Consider the following 12,260-nt stretch of genomic DNA (forward strand, 5'->3'; position numbering starts at 1 on the left):
GTTCTCCCGCGTATCTTAACTTTGGTCGAAATGTTCCTCTCTCAGGCGATTATTTTGGTTTAATTTCCGATAATGCAACTACTTTACCACAAGTTTCTGAGAATCTTCATCGACTAGAGGATCTCCAAAACCTACCCCCTATATTTGCCGATATTCGGAAGAGATTGAAATCTTCTTATTTACGTTCCCAGAAATATTATAATTTAAGGAAAAGACCGTTACGTTTTTATCCTGGAGACCGAGTCCTAAAACGAAATTTTGTGAAATCAAGTAAAAATGATGCCATAGCGGCGAAATTTTGTCAGAAGTATATTCAATGTACGGTTTTAAAAGTCATATCGCCTCTTGTCTATGAACTAAAAGACAATTCGTCCAATAAACGAATTGGTTGTTTTCATGTCAAAGATCTCCTACCTGATAAAACAGTCATGGATTCTGAGTCCTCGACCTCAGAGGATGATTAGGTATTAACTTGCGTTCTGCATTAATTTTGGAACCTTTTATCGCAGTCTGCAACTTGCTAGTTTCCTAAAAAAACTCTTATTTTTGCTATTTGGTAATTATTATTTTTACCGTTGCTCTTGATTTTACCTTGATAGTTAAGTGTTCACATATATTATGGACTCAGCGTTTGCACAGGGAATGTCATAACATTTGTCTGGTGTAATAAATGCATTATACAGGGTATTCCATTATTATCACTTCTCAAAATATTAGACTGTTATAGGTAAATTGCTTTTAAATATTGTCTTTTCACTTTTATTAGTAAATTTTGTTGTATATGGGTATATAGGTGTATCTAAGCATAATACGTGGGTTCGAATTCGTTGATCAAATTCCGGACTAGATCGTTAGCGGATTTCGTAATCCATGCTATATTTTGTGATGGATGTACTTTTACCTGGAGTCGCTATGTGGCGAATATGGTCTTTGACCATCTTCGGTTCTGTAGCATAGATTAAGTCTTCATCAAGTTATACAATGGATTTTTTTCTTGTACAAGGCGATAACCCAATACCTTTAATATTAATTTCGTTGATGGTTGTTATATCAATAATTTTGGAAAATACAGTCATTAGCTGTTGTTTAGTGACTACTCAAATATTTGGTTTTCGTTTTCTTACGCATTGGTCCACTATAGTAGTCCAGTTCGGACCTCTTCTGTCATTGATTTTAGGAACTGATCTATAAATATACGGTTTCAGATGAAATTGTTTGATTTTGGTTCTTAAATTTTAGTTTTACCTTTGAGAAATTGTAGTTAAGAACTTACTTGTGTTGATGCTTATACATGTGTTAGTATAAAAATACACTGATTATCAAACGTTTTGGTATATCGTACACTGAAATCAGCTGTAGCCTTAGGCTATAGATTTATCGGATGCAGATATTAAGTTAGGTTATCTTTAGGTTACCTTTCAATGATTATTACCTGTGATTATATTAAGTCAATTCGGGAATGGATTATGAATTATACTGACGGAACCATATTTGGATGGATACGATAATGGCTATCCATTTGTGGAACTGTTTTGTTTGTCCATTTTTTGTTTTGCTGTGCATCCTTAACTACCTGGTTTATATCTGCATTGGATATATAATATATTTAACTTAGCGTATCGTACTTCACTTTATCTTATCTTATCTTATCTTACCTAAGAGAGTTATGTTACATCTCTATTTCCTTACCTTAAGTTATCTTTGATACCATGTTTTGAATCGGTTGGAGAATATCCTGGTTACTCTCGGTTGAATATGTCAACAATAAATTTTGTGTTCATCTTTGGATTAACTTAGGTGCTAATATCCAAATCGATAGTGAGTCCGATAGTGAGTAAGGCCAAATTTAATGGTTCTTTATGTAGTTGGGTGGATACTTTGTTTTAGTCAGGAATATTTTTTTCTAGTACCTTTAGTTCACGTTGATCACAATTTGGGGTTACGTGTAATCTAAGCTTTTAATGTGAACGATTTAATAAGTTTAATTGATGTAAGTAATGGTACAACAAGAATAACTATTAGTAAACTTTAAGATACCTAGTATACGGTTCATTCGTAAATAAAGTCTGGATGCAGATCATCAGACTAGTCCTTGTCTACGTTAAGGAAGGAAAAGTTCCTTTCTCGCGATCTCCGTAAACCATACCGGTTCCGGAATCTTGGGAACTTACCTTGATGCACTCTTGTGTTGGATCCACACAAGTGTGTCATACTTTTGTGCCCGCACTCTTCCATGCTCGGAAGCATGAGAAGTGTTGCCTTTTATTTCCCTTGTGTAAATATGTGGTATAATGTGGATGTTTACCCACTTTGAGCCAAATTCAAAATTAATGTTTTAGGTTAGATTAGATTAGTTAGTTGATGTACTAATCCTATCTTTAACTTTGTGGAGTGGTTGTGACTGTAACTACAGCTACAACTGCTAGGAGCTACTACTCCTGACCCATATTAAAGTACTAACCCTGCCAAGAATAAACTTCGTTTTGGTTTTTGCCAGAATAATTTTCTGAAGGAAAATTATATCGAGTGGAGGGGGAATGTAGCGTTCCGCTACGTTTACGAGTAGCCACTCCCGACAACCGTAATAATTAACATCGAATAACAAAAAGTTACCTTACGATCGAGGTAGGAAAATGAAAACAGAATTAGTGCTAGCTAACCAACGACTTAAGAAGGTCAAATACAGACAAATATGTGTTGGAGAAAAAACGGCAGATGTCATACATAAAAGAATAGGAGATATTCAATAAATCTATTTTGGAATTGCAATTACAAAGCAAGCTAAATATATCTGTAAAGATATAATATACCTAAAATGAACGTCTGGTAAGTGATTTTATTTTAAAAATTTCTTTTGGAAATTTAGGAAACACATATATCAAAATGAATAATTTTATACCTTAAAAAGTCAAATCTAGCAAAGCTACTTTTAGAAATATATTACTTAAGTAATAATGTAATTTCATTTTGGATAAATGACCTTCCCATTTATGTGGAAGAATATGTTCGGTTATCTTTTGTAACCGGTCTGTCTCACCTTGTATCCAGGAAAAAATTTCTAGATACCTAATGAGAACCTCTCTTTTTAGCCGTACCTAGAGAATTATAAAATAGAACCAAGCTTTTAATATCCCACAAAGACAACTTATATGGAAAATGCACTAAGAATAACATTCCTATTAATTATCCGGAACGTAAATCTTCCCCAAGATGTGTATACTCATAGAGCCGCTTACCGTCTGATAAACCGGCACGTCCATAAGCCAACACTTGGAATTAGAGCTGAAGGAATTTCATCTAGATTGGAACAAAGATAAGTGTACTTAATTAATGTTCTCATTTATAGACCGAATTGTGTTCCGCAATATATTATATATTTATTCTACATTTGTTGTTAAGCATTAGATTATTTTTTAACTTCCCTTATCATATCTTTTACTATCGGTTGTGTCTACACAACAAATAATATTTTGTCAATTTTTCATCTAAATCTCAATGCATGTAAGGGAACATAAGTACTTATAGACCTAGAGCATTGGTCTCTATAGGGTTCATTACATAATAACTTAGGTATTGTGGTAGATAATATACAAGTATATTAATACGGTATTATGAAGAATATCATCTGGTTCTGTTGACTAGCACTCACTATTGTTTTTCTGTCTCTTTATTGTTTGTATCTGAAAGAAACGTAAACTCATAGAAATCATTTAATAGTCGGAAACTTTTACGTTATCTGCTTATATCTTGGCAACCAAAATTTTAACATTACTCATATTCATTATTTATATTATTAATTAAATTTTACTATTATATATTCATCTTGCAAGCCAATGTTTTACATTATTATACATTATTTATATTTTTAGCTAGAAATTTTACATTATATATATATACATTAGTTACCAAAATCTTACTTTACATATATCTAGGTATTTTTTTTACACAATAAAAATAAGGTATACCTATTGGGGTTGTATCATTTCACCTGCACCTGATATCTCTCAACTATATGTGTTCATATAATATTTTATTTCAGGATTAAGTTATTTGGATTGTTTATATCTTTCTCCTTATTTCTCTCTCTCTCTTTCTCTCTCTCTCTTTCCCCTCTCTCTCTCTCTCTCTCTCTATATCTCTCTCTCTCTATATATATATATCTCTATATATCTCTCTCTCTATATATCTCTCTCTCTATATCTCTCTCTCTCTCTTTTCTAGTCTCCCACACTGTTCTATCAACGAAGTAAAGGCTCTAAAAGGCATTTACTTCTGGCGCCCATCTTTGGTTTATTGATCATAGGTCAGTTCTTTTCTTTTAAGTATTTCATTACTTTTTAATTTTTCTGGTTTCTTCCTTTATCACTATCTCTTTCTCCCCTAAACAACAGCACGAAAATAAGCCGATCTCCACTTCCTGAGCTTTTACGTCTCATCCTCATCCTCATAATTAATTTGTTATCTTCATTCTAATTTTAACTTGTTAAGCCGTTTCTCACTACTCCTTTCTCTTCATCAATAAAATTTTAGTACCAAAAAAAAATATAACCCTACTATAAGGGTTACAAACTGAACACTTTTTGTTTTAATTTTGCTTAGATATTGATCTGGATATATTTACAGGTTTCATATACATACTATTAAAAGCGTATAAGTGAAGTAGTGCACCCAATAAACTAATCTTATTCTATTTTATCATAATGAAAAATGTGCATGTTTTATCCTTCATAATGCTCTGAAGCTATTACGTTGGGGAATCTTAATGCAATTTACTGTTTTTGTTAAGAATAAGCGACAATTTTACGTTAAACTAAACTCTGTTTGACGTTTCGATTTCCACTTCGACAATCGTTCCCAAAACACACAACGTTAATAATACTCCAGGCTGTGGGAGAAAAATAGGTCGATTTCAGGATATAATTCAGGAATTTTTGAAACCTATCAGGTGTTGTAAAGGACGATGCCAGAAATAACTTCTACTAAAATGTGACCAAAAATATTGTGAGCTTTTTGTTATTGCGATTTTCATTTGTTAAATTTGCAATTTTTAAAGATCTTTAATTTTGCAGCTTAGGATATTGATTCTAGGGAAAAACTTTTTAATAGAAAGTTGTAGTAAATTAAAAAACCTACAATTTGAGCTATGGTACGTTTAATTTCGTTTATTGGTTATTGCAACACAGCCTGCGAAAAGTCCAAAATGGCCGTTTTTTACAATTGCGTTATTTATTGTACAAATATTTTTTTTTATTTTTAAAACTTTAAAATGAAGATCTTTCAATTCCAAACATAAAAAAATTGTAAGGCCGGATTAACGAATTTGTTGCTTAGATATTATAAATTGTTTATCCCAAGAGGTCAAATGTCGAAGGCTATAACTTTTTGAAAAAAAAATCGTAGAGAGTTGGTGAAACATCCAATCTCCTTCTAAGCAGTTATGTTTTCATACTCTGATGTAAATAAATGCGTAAAACATTTTTAAACTTCTAATTTTTTGGTTTGAAAATAAGGGGAAAATTTCGGCATAAACATTTAGAGCTGAAGCGGCCCTGTATATCCTATGAGTTTTTAACTTACAGATTTTTGTTGCTAAAAACGAAACGAAGATTTATAAAAAATAAAAAATTTCTACGACCAATTGAAGCCGAGCTAAATATTGGGCTTGAAAATAAGGGGGCAATTTTCGTTATAAACATTTAGAGCTGAAGCGGCCCTGTACATCCTATGAGTTTCTAACTTACAGATTATTGTTGCTGAAGACGAAACGAGGATTAATAAAAAAATAAAAAATTTCTAAAACCAACTGAAGCCGAGATAATTGTTTCTTTTTCTTAAATCGTAGTGCCTTTATTTACAACAATTAGGAAATTATTTTACAGTCATTGACTAAAGAAATACTTATATTATCTTAAATTAAAAATAATTATAAAATATAGTTACATCTAATTATTAAAAATTATTTTTAAAATCGGTGCTTTTGCGAGCATCCGAATTTTTGCAAATCGCCCGGCTCGCTTCAAATATGCGCGCTCGGAAAATTTTTACGTAACTTGTATTAAATTTTGACCGAAAACAATTTAATAATATTACCATTATAATATACAGGGTATAACAAAAATACAGGTCATAAATTTAATCACCTATTCTGGGACCAAAAATAGTTCGATTGAACCTAATTTACCTTAGTACAAATGTGCACATAAAAAAAGTTACAGCCCTTTGAAGTTACAAAATGAAAACCAATTTTTTCCAATATATCGAAAACTATTGGAGATTTTTTATTAAAGATGAACATGTGGCATTCTTACGGTAGTAGTATCTTAAGAAAAAATTATAGTGAAATTTAGACACCCCATAAAAATTTTATGGGGGTTTTGTTCCTTTAAACCCCCCAAACTTTTGTGTACGCTCCAATTTAATTATTATTGTAGTACCATTAGTTAAACACAATGTTTTAAAATTGTTTTTGTCTCCTAGTACTTTTTCGAAAAGTCAGTTTTTATAGTGATATTTTGCATATTTATCAAATCCACCACATATTTGTATATGGCTAAGTACGATTATGTAGACTTAATAGGAAAATTTATTTATGATTTACATTTTTAGGTATATTTTGAACCATATTAAAGAAGAAGCCACATCTCGAAAAAACGTGCCTTATCGAAAAAATACAAAGAACCAAAAAAGTTTTAAAAACACTGTGTTTAACTAATGGTATCGCAGTAATAGTTTACTTGGAACGTACACAACCATTTGGGAGGTTTAAAGGAACAAAACCCCCATAAAATCTTTATGTAAACATATTAGAAAAGAAGCCGCAACTCGATAAAAACTGCCTTGTCCAAAAAATACTAAGAGCCAAAAAAGTTTTAAAAATATTGAATTTAACTAATGGTATCACAATAATAATTTAATTGGAACGTACACAAAAGTTTGGGGGGTTTAAGGGAACAAAACCCCCATAAAATTTTTATGGGGTGCACAAATTTCACTATAATTTTTCTTTAAGATATTCCTGCCATAAAAATGGCAAATGTCCATTTTCAATAAAAAATCTGCAATAGTTTTCGATATATTCGAAAAAATCGATTTTCATTTTGTAACTTCAAAGGGCTGTAACTTTTTTTATGTGCATATTTGTACTAAGGTAAGTTAGGTTCATTCGAACTATTTTTGGTCCCAGAATAGGTGATTTAATTTATTACCTGTATTTTTGTTACACCCTGTACAGTCTCTTTACCACTGTATTTGTTTTTCTTGATAAACTTTTATATGTGAAATCTCATTTCTGAAGAAATAATATTACAAAAATGATACATATACAGGGTGATCAACTTCTGTGACAAAGTCCAATATATCTGTTATTATACAATATATGAAAAAAAGTTGTTAATAAAAGTTATAGACACCTTTAATGTACACATTTTAAAATTAGTGATAAATATACAGGGTCCTCCATAACACGGTGCCAAACCAAAGTTATGTTTTTTTAAATGGAACACCCTGTATTTTATTCAAAATCTGGTTTATCTACATTTTTTTGATTCTAGAGATATAACACTTGTCTGGGTTATACTGAGAGTTTCAAAGTTAAGAGCACTTTTATTAAAAGATTATACTGATTTGATCGCCCTCTATGTTTCTAACGGTGTAATATAAACTTATTTTTTTAATGCTTTTGACTGTAAATATTAAAGTAGTTTTGCAACAATGTACAATTTTTTTATAACTACACAAATTGTATACAGGGTAAGTCAAAATGTAAATACAAGATTTTCTTCATAATTTTAAATGGAACACCCTGTATTTTATATTATTATCGAAAAGTTCTATTACTATACTCACATATCTTTTAAATATTCCCTATACCTAAAGTTATTAGTTTTCTAGATATTTTAGTTTTATTGTTGATAACAACATGTATTACTTGGTTATTAATAACAATACTTTAATTTATTAAAATTTAAAAAAAAAACTAAATTAAATAAAAAAAAATGTTCAACGTACTTCTTATGTTATAAAAGGTGTTCAAAATGACCTCCCGTAATGTCCACACAAGCCTGGAGACGAGTTTCGAAAGACCTACTGATGTTTGTAATCATTTGTTGTGTGACACTTTGACAGGCATTTTGAATCCTTATTTTCATATCGTCAACTATGTTGGAGGTGTCCTATATACTACGTCTTTAATATAACCTCAAAAAAAGAAGTCAACTTCGTTTAATTCTGGTAATCTGGGTGGCCAGTGAACTGTCCTATTGCTTCCTTTCCATCTTTCAGGAAATAGTTCATCGAGTTCACCGTTGACAAGTGCGTTGTGGTGAGCAGGGGCTCCGTCGTGAAGGTACCACATATGTTGGCGGATGTTTATGTTTAATGGTACATTTTCAAGTAGAATAGGTAAATTATTCACTAGAAAATTTAAATAAACCTCACCATTTACCGATTCCTCAAAGAAAAAAGGACCTATAACGTAATTGCCTACGATTCCACCCCAAACATTTAAGGACCGCCTCGTTTGACTATGTATCTGAGCACAGTACGGATTGGTTATGGAATAATAATGAAAATTGTGTCTGTTTACATTATCATTTTTGTGGAATGTTGCCTCGTCTCAAAAAAAAAGAACAAACTCAAAAAAATTGTTGTTTTGACCATTGACAAAATTGTACTCTTCGTTCGAAATCATCCCCAACATGTTCGTGATGTAATTCTATATGATATGGGTGCATGTTGTTTTTCTTGAGTATGTTTTGGATAGATCTTTAACTTATATCTTGCTCTCTTGTAATATTTTGAATACTTGTATGAGGATTTTCTGTAACAGGCAGTAAAACATTTAATCCATTTTCATCGGTAATAATGATTTTTGTTTATTCCCTTGCTTCATAAACAGAACTAGTACGATTAAACCTATCTAATAAGTTGTCAAATGCTCTTTTATTTGGTTGTTGACGCTATGGGACACCGCACCGTTCCTTGTAAATTCTTATGGAAACTAATGAGTTTTTGAAACACTCTCCTAAAATCCATAGCATGTCTGTCATTTCTTCACGACTAAAATTCATTGTTAGGTAACAATTATAACAATATGGCAAACAATTATAATCAATAACAAAAATAAAATCGTACAGATAATTAAAATCTTACATCTGACAGTTATTGTGTCAATTATTTCAAAGCCATCTTAAACAAGATCTTGCAGCAATTTATAGTTCCCATTTCTTCGTGGAAAATTAATATCGTTTTGTTAGTAAATATAAAATTGTCGTTATTGTATAGAATTTACCATAAACTTGGAGAAAAAATGAAATGCAGTCTAATTTTAATTATCATTAACAAACTCATTGGAGGTTTCTAATATTAAGGGTAATTAATTTACTGTAATAAACGTATCTATGAGTTATCAACAATAAAACTAAAATATCTCGAAAACTAATAACTTTAGGTATAGGGAATATTTAAAAGATATGCAAGTATAATGAAAGAACTTTTCGATGGTAACATAAAATACAGGGTGTTCCATTTAAAAATATGAAGAAGAATCTTTTATTTGCATTTTGACTTAACCTGTATACAATTTGTGTAGTGATAAAAAAATTGTACGTTGTTGAAAAAACTACTTTAATATTGACAGTCAACAGCAGTAAAAAAATTAAGTTTATATTATACTGTTAGAATCATACAGGGCGATCAAATCAATATGATTTTTTGATAAAAGTGCTCGTAACTTTGAAACTCTCAGTATAACCCTAGACTAGTGTTATATTTCTAGAGTCAAAAAAATGTAGAGAAACCAGAATTTTGAATAAAATACAGGGTGTTCCGTTTAAAAAAACATAACTTTGGTTTGGCAACCGTGTTATGGAGGACCCTCTATATTTCTCAATAATTTTAAAATGTGTACATTAAAGGTATCTATAACTTTTATTAACAACTTTTTTTCATATATTTTTATAATAACAGATATATTGGACTTTGTCACAGAAGTTGATCACCCTGTATATGAAATATATAACTATATTTTTAATTTTTTTCATTGTTATATAAATATAATAATAACAATGTTACTTCTTATTATACAATATAAAACTTTTTCTTCTTGTAGTGACTATCCGTTTTGGATGTTGGCGACCATCATGGCAATCTGTACTTGCACACTAAATCGGTACTCTGCTGCTCTAAAAAGATTTGTAGTTGTTGTGTTGAACGACGTACGTAAATTTTCTAGCAAGGGTAATCCTTCGCCTTCCTGGTTCTCAGTTTCCAAATGGGGTTTGCCAAATTGCCATGATGGTCGCCAACATCCGAAACGGATAGTCACTACAAGAAGAAAAAGTTTTATATTGTATAATAAGGAGTAACATTATTAATATTATATTTATATAACAATGCAAAAATTAAAAATATAGTTATATGTATCATTTTTGTAATATTATTTCTTCAGAAATGAGATCTCACATATAAAAGTTTATTTTTCGGTCAAAATTTAATACAAGTTACGTAAAAATTTTCCGAGCGCGCGGATTTGAAGCGAGCCGGGCGATTTGCAAAATTCGGCCGCTCGCAAAAGCACCGATTTTAAAAATAATTTTTAATAATTAAATGTAATTATAGTTTATAATAATTTTTATTTTAAGATAATATAAGTCTTTTCTTTAGGCAACCACGATTTAAGAAAAAATAAACAATTATCTCGGCTTCAGTTGGTTGTTAAAATTTTTTTATTTTTTTATAAATCTTCGTTTCATCTTTAGCAACAATAATCTGTAAGTTAGAAACTCATAGGATGTACAGGGCCGCTTCAGCTCTAAATGTTTATAACGAAATTTGCCCCCTTATTTTCAATCCCAACATTTAGCTCGGCTTCGGCTGGTCGTAGAAATTTTTTATTTTTTTATAAATCTTCGTTTCCTCTTCAGCAACAATAATCTGTAAGTTAAAAACTCATAGGATATACTGGGCCGCTTCAGCTCTAAATGATTATAACGAACTTTGCCCCCTTATTTTCAAATCCAAAAATTAGAGGTTTAAAAATGTTTTACGCATTTATTTACATCAGAATATGAAAATATAACACTTTAGAAGGAGATTGGATGTTACAACAACTCTCTACGATTTTTCTTCAAAAAGTTATAGCCTTCGACATTTGACCTCTTGGGATAAACAATTTATAATATCTAAGCAAAAATTCGTTAATCCGGCCTTGCAATTTTTTTTGTGTTTAGAATTGAAAGATCTTCATTTTAAAGCTTTAAAAAATAAAAAATAATTTGTACAATAAATAAAGCAATTGTAAAAAACGGCCATTTTGGGCATTTCGCATGCTGTTTTGCAATGACCAATGAACGAAATTAAACTTATCATAGCTCAAATTGTAGGTTTTTTAATTTACTACAACTTTCTATCAAAAAGTTTTTTCTCTAAAATCAATATCCTAAGCTGCAAAATTAAAAAATCTTTAAAAATTGCAAATTTAACAAATGAAAATCGCAATTAAAAAAAAGCTCACAATATTTTTGGTCACATTTTAGTAGAAGTTATTCCTGGCATCGTCCTTTACAACACCTGATAGGTTTCAAAAATTCCTGAATTATATCACGTTTTTTCACCCACAGCCTGGGGTATAAATTAAAATTTTTTTTGTTATTTGGTAAAAAATTCTTCTAGTACTTTAATTTTATCGGACTTCTTCATATTTACAATTCAGACATACACAGTATGAGGGCATAACAAACAGTACTGAAATGGACATTGAAATGTTTATGATTATTTATTATATATATTTAGTATATATATGATATAGCCTTGCAAACATTATTCACGATAACGTTCCCGATAAAACAGAAGTTAAAGATGACCTCTGGCACGAAAAGCATCTTTAATTCTACTCAGTAATTCCGGAATGTCAGACGGTTGATCGGTCTGCCTCCTTCAGCATTCCCATACACATCAAGTGGCGTTAGATCTGATGAGTGCAATGGGTATGAAAAATCACTGCCACGTGAAATAAGACGATCCCCAAAATGATCACGCAGTATTCGAAGAGGGTCCCTGGCCCTGTAACAGGTTGCCTGGTTGTCCCGTCCGTCCTGCTGAATCCATTGTTAATTTTAAACTCGGACCGTTTTCGTGACCTTTTCCGTATGACCGAAAATACTACTCCACAATAAAAAATTTTTCTACAAAACTGAGAACCATCCTGAAGCACCTAACATTAACAAGACATTCACATACGTTTTAATAACGTTCGGAAACCA

The sequence above is a fragment of the Diabrotica virgifera genome, chromosome 5, assembly GCF_917563875.1.
Source record: "Diabrotica virgifera virgifera chromosome 5, PGI_DIABVI_V3a".
In the NCBI taxonomy this organism is placed as follows: Eukaryota; Metazoa; Arthropoda; class Insecta; order Coleoptera; family Chrysomelidae; genus Diabrotica; species Diabrotica virgifera.